The sequence below is a fragment of the Muntiacus reevesi genome, chromosome 2, assembly GCF_963930625.1.
Source record: "Muntiacus reevesi chromosome 2, mMunRee1.1, whole genome shotgun sequence".
Lineage (NCBI taxonomy): Eukaryota > Metazoa > Chordata > Mammalia > Artiodactyla > Cervidae > Muntiacus > Muntiacus reevesi.
In genome coordinates, this window is record NC_089250.1 from 160,407,005 (window position 1) to 160,413,181 (window position 6,177).

Sequence of the window (6,177 nt, forward strand, 5' to 3'; positions counted from 1 at the left end):
AAATATTTTAGAGGCTTGTTACTCAAAGTATAGTCCATGGACCAGCAACATCAGCAGTACTTGGTATTTATTAGCATCTCAGGGGACTTCCCTGGTGGTCCAGTGGCTAAGACTCCGTGCTCCCAATGCAGGGTTCAATTCCTGGTCTAGGAACTAAATCCCACATGCCATAACTAAAGATCCAGGATACTGCAACTAAAGATACCACAACAAGGACTGATGATCCCCTGCGCCACAACTAAGACCCAGCATAGTCAAATAGATAAGAACGGATATTTAAAAAAAAAAAAAAGAATCTCAGACTCTGTCCCCCGACCTCTTGAATCAACACTGCGTTTGAACAAGATCCCAGGTGATTGGTGTGCATGTTCCACTTGGAGCCGCACTGTGCTAGGACTTGCACAACGGAGAAGAATCTGCTTACCAGAGCAGGGGACAGGGGTTCGATCCCTGGCCTGGGGTTCAGTCCCTGGTCCACATGCCATGAAGTGTGCCCCACAACTACTGAGCCTGTGCTCTAGAGCCCGGGAGCTGCAACTACTGAATCCACATACACAACCACTGAAGCCTGTGAGCCTGAAGCCTGTGCTCCACAACAAGGAAAGTCACCGCAATGAGAAGCCTGTGCACCGTAAGGAAGAGTAGCCCCCAGCTCATCACAATTAGAGAAAATCCTTGCAGCATAAAATAAATAAATTATTTTTTTAAAAAAGTATTGCCCACTTAGCATCATTAAAAAAAAGAAGAAGAAGCACTGTGCTAGAAGCTTCTCCAACTTGCTTTCATTTGGGTACTCGGAATCACAAACCCCATTCTGCATCTGATCAGACACACCTAACCATTCAGGAAAACCCCTCTGTGTAGCTCAGGCCAAAAATCACGCCCAGAAAAGAACTGTTTAGCATTTTCCCCTGCCTTGTTCTGGTCTTTCTAATGGAAATGGTCTTTCTAAAGTCAGGCTAATGGAAAGGTCTTGCCCCAGCTGCAGGTCGCACATAGCGTTCTGTGTCTCTGCCAAGAGCACCATGTCCCTGAGTCACCGGCTCCACTTAACCAAGCTCGGGTACTGCAAAACCCATCCAAGGCACCCAGGCGCTTCCCAAGGAGTCCACAAAAAAGAAAGAAGGAAAGAAAAAACCAAATGTGAAACTCCGGGGCAAAGGGAGGTGGGGAGACTGAGGCCAGGCTGAATGACAGGCCAAGGTCACCCGGCCACTCGGTAGGTAGCCCCAGCTCCCTGGAACTCACACTTGGTGGAGGGTGCTCTTGTGATGCTAATGACCACCTGAAAGAGGACCCAATTCCATCTAGTTTCCCAGAACTTTCTGATCTAATTCTTCTATTCATTCAAAATTGAAAACCCATGCTGGCTGTACAGATATAATATTAAAAACAGAGAAAAATGCCATGCTCAGAGGCCAAGTGTGTTCACTGACAACTCAATGCCTTTGCCTAGGCTATGCTTTGCTTCCCTACCCTCATCCCGTAGGTAAGGGCATCCTCAAAGATGTTTATTTGTTAAAAGTCCTGTTTAGTTTATAAAACCAAGAAAAAATGGACCACTTCTCCCCACTTGGAGCCCACACTGACCTCTTCCTTGTCCCAAGTCCTCCAGTCCCAGCTGCCCCTCCAGTCCTGGGTCCTGCTCTTACTTGCCTGTGGGACTGCCTCCTCCCCTGGGTTTCATCTGTTGGACTGATTGCTTCCGTGAGACCCGTCAGGGATGATGATTTATCCTCTTGCTCCCCAAGGCATTTGGTAGGTTCTGGTTAAGTTACATCCAGATGAAGGAGGTTTGACAGCTTCCAAAATCAGGGGAAGCAGCATGAGCAGGAGTGGACCCATGAGACACGATGTTGCTTCCAGCCAACAGGGATGAGACAAGAAAAAAAGTTTTCCCTGGAGATGGAGTAAGACAGTATCACATCGGCTTTATAATGAATTGAGGCTTCCCACCCAGCTCAGTCAGTAAAGTATCTGCCTGCAATGCAGGAGACCTGGGTGCAGTTCCTAGGTCAGAATGTTCCCCTGGAGACGGAAATGGTGGTGCACTCCAGTATTCTTGCCTGGAGAATCTCATGGACAGAGGAGCCTGGCAGGCTACAGTTCATGGGATTGCAAGAGTTGGGCACGACTTAGAGCTATCTTTCTTTTTATAACGAATTAAGAGAGTAGCATTGACATATATACTCTATCATGTGCAAAATAGATAGCTAGTGGGAAGCTGTCCAGCACAGGGAGCTCAGCTCGGTGCTCTGTGATGACCTAGAATGGAGGGAGGTTCAAGAGGGAGGGGATATGTGTATACAGACAGCTGATTCACATTGTTGTACAAGAGAAACAAACACAACACCAAAGTAATTACATGCTAAGTCACTTCAGTCGTGTCCAACTCTTTGAAGTCCAATGGACCGTAGCCCACCAGGCTCCTCTGTCCATGGGATTCTCCAGGCAAGAATACTGGAGTGGGTTTCATGCCCTCCCCACCCAGGGATCGAACCGAGGCCTCTTACGTCCCCTGCATTGGCAGGCAGGTTCTTTACCACTAGCGCCACCTAGGAAGCCTCAAAGCAATTATACTCTAGTTTAAAAAAAAAAAAAAAAAAACAAGAAATTTTTAAAAATAAATTCGACTTTTGCTTTTTTTCCTCGAAGGCAGCATTGATTTTACCGGAGAAAGAATTGATTTGCACAATGTCTGTTCACCCTTTTTTCCCACTCAAAATGGCCTTGGGGGAGAAATCTAACCTGGAACAAGGAGTGGTAGGACAGTCCCTGAGAGCCGCCAAGGGTCTGCGGCTGGCAGATCCACCTCTGCTGTATTCAACACTGCTGCCCCCCTGCCGTCCCGGAAGTCCTGAGACTTGGTCCAGAGTTTTGATCCATCACACCCTCTGAATTAATTCCAATAGTATGACCTGCATTTTCTCCCTGAACTCAGACACTCAGGATGACTGACCCCAAACATTGAAGTGTGAGCAGAGTTCTGGGCCCGAGTCCAGAGACAGAAATAGCAGAAACTGCCAACACCTCCAAAACAGCCGTTCTGAAAGTTCAAGTCTCGTGGAAGACTCTGGGCAAACCTGGGAGGAGGATGGCTGAGGAGGCACTTTCCACTTGAGAACAAGCTCGCTTAAGTAGAAACACAAGTTGGAGGGGCCACTGGGGGGACTGGATGGATGCCCAGAGATGGTCATCCAGAACGTTTTGTGGAAGGGCCAGCACCCTTTGAAACCACTTCCTGGGCACGTCTGTGGTGGAAGCTTCATGCCAGGGGTTAAGGGCATGGGCTCAAACGTTCTAACCCCGCTTGGCTGTGTGATGGGGGCTGAGTCATCTGCCTCTCTGAGCCTGCTTCTAGTCTGTAGATCGGGTTCATGAGAGTCCTCACTTTCCGTGCTCCCTGAGTCTCAATGAGATAACCCAGGTGATGAGCTCTGGGTTAGTCTCCCTTACCCGATTCCAAGCTCGCTCTGCTCACCCAAGAAGATGGCAAACTAATTTCTCAAAATAACCATCTTCTGGGGTCTAGATGCCAGGTTCTTTTATAGCTGAGGGAGGTGAGGAAATAAATTAAAAAGCCCATTAATCTTGCACACATCTCCTAGAAAGTCAAACCTCGGGAAGAGGATGTGTTCATTTCTTTCTTCCGGTAGCCACCCACAGGTGCGCAGGGTCCTGAACACTGCTTCAGTAGTCTAACAGAAGGGTAGAGTTCCCCAAGGATGAACAGTATCCTTTTAATGAACAAAAGCAGGGGGTGGGGGAACAAAGGCTAAAGTAAAAGCAACAGATCCATCTTGGAGTCAGTTTTTCCCTATAACACCTGCATGTGGTAAGTGCCCAGGGAATGTCAGCAACTCTATCTGCCCTCCACAGTTTTTCTCCATGTTCCCCACACTCATGGCCTTGTTTCCACCTTACACTAGCCTTGAGAAGTAGGTGAAATCATTATACCCATTTTATAGACTTGGAAGCTGAGGCACAAAGAGATTGAATGGTTTTCTAAAGATGCTATAGCTGGAGGGGCAGAATCTGGCTGTGCACTTGGGTCCTTCAGCCTCCTCACCCCACTCCTCCATTGGAGGGACCAGACAGCAGTGTGGGTACCTCTGAGAGCATCAAGGAGCGTCCGAGCTTACAAAGCAGGTCACCCAGCACAAACAGACTCTCCATTTAATACCTTCATAGAATGAGGGGGTAACTGCCTTCACGCTGTACAGTTCAATTCAGTTCAGTCCCTCAGTCACGTCCGACTCTTTGCAACCCCATGGACTGCAGCATGCCAGGCTTCCCTGTCCATCACCAACTTCCAGAGCTTACTCAAACCCATGTCTATCGAGTTGGTGATGCCATCCAACCATCTCATCCTCTGTCATCCCCTTCTCCTCCTGCCTTCAATCTTTCCCAGCATCAGGCTCTTTTCCAATAAGTCAGTTCTTTGCATCAAGTGGCCAAAGTATTGGAGCTTCAGCTTCAGCATCAGTCCTTCCAATGAATATTCAGGACTGATCTCCTTTAGGATGGACTGGTTGGATCTCCCGGCAGTCCAAGAAATTCTCAAGAGTCTTCTCCAACACCACAGTTCAAAAGCATCAATTCTTCAGCCCTCAGCTTTCTTTATAGTCCAACTCTCACATCCTTACATGACTACTGGAAAAGCCATAGCTTTGACTAGATGGACCTTTGTCGGCAAAGTAATGTCTCTGCTTTGTAATATGCTGTCTAGATTTGTCATTGCTTTTCTTCCAAGGAGCAAGAGTCTTCTGATTTCATGGCTGCAGTCACCATCCTCAGTGATTTTGGAGCCCAAGAAAATTAAGTCTCTCACTGTTTCCATTGTTTCCCCATCTATCCACCATGAGGTGATGGGACTGGATGCCATGATCTTAGTTTTTTCAATGTTGAGTTTTAAGCCAACTTTTTCACTCTCCCCTTTCACTTTCCTTAAAAGGCTCTTTAGTTCTCCACTTTCTGCCATAAGTGTGGTGTCATCTGTGTATCTGAGGTGATCGATACTTCTCCTGGCAATCTTGGGTTCAGCTTGTGCTTCACCCAGTCCTGCATTTCTCATGATGTTCTCTGCATATAAGTTAAATAAGCAGGGTGGCGATATATGCCTTGACGTACCCCTTTCTCATTCATTTTCACAGAATGAGAGGGTAACTGCCTTCATGCTATACAATTTGGGGCTAAGAGTGTAAATGATGGAACCAGACTGTTGGACTCAACAGACCAGATCCATGACTGTGGGCTGTTGTTTAATCTCTAGGCGGCCTCAGTTTCTCTGTCTCTAAAGCAGCTATAGTGATCTGTGTGCCCACCTCGGAAGACTGAGTGACTGAAGTGCATCGAAGAGCACCCGGCATAGAGTGAGCGCTCAGTAAATATTGGCTGCGACCTTCCACACTTTACAGATGAGGAGTGTGAGGGGTGCAGAAACTCAAAGCTCGGTTTCTAGAACTCTCCCCACCACCCCTTAAGAGCCTGACCCATCTGCTCGAGGCCAGATCCACTCAGCTGGAAAGTCTCAGTGCCAGGGTCAGCCAACTGCCCAAACAGTCAGCCTCTTCTAACCCAATCCACTCATAATTCCTCCTACTATCATGGGATTCTTTTAAATATATTTACTCAATTGTATTTTTTTATTTCCTGAAGCTTTGTTGCTTTTTAGCACACAATTAAGAGTTAAAGGGGGGTGTGGAGGAGAATGTGAAAGTCACTCAGTCCTGTCGGAATCTTTGTGACCCCATGGGCTATTCAGCCCATGGAATTCTCCAGGTCAGAATACTGGAGTGGGTAGCCTATCCCTTCCCTTCTCCAGTGGATCTTCCTAACCCAGGAATCAAACCAGGGTCTCCTGCATTGCAAGTGGATTCTTTACCAACTGAGCTATCAGGGAAGCCCATTTGGAGGAGAATGGATACATGTGTGTGTATGGCTGAGTCCTTTCACTGTTCATCTGAAACTACCGCAACATTGTTAATTGGCTATACCCCAATACAAAATTAAAAAGTTAAAACAGGGAGGAAAAAAAGAATTAAAGCCTCGGGGATGAGGAGCAATGTAATTATAACAAAGATTAAATCAGTATTTAAAGGCTAATTTTGATGTGTGCCTTGAGCAACAAAAATCAGAATAATATAGTCGGGTTGAGAGCGTAGGTGAAAACACACT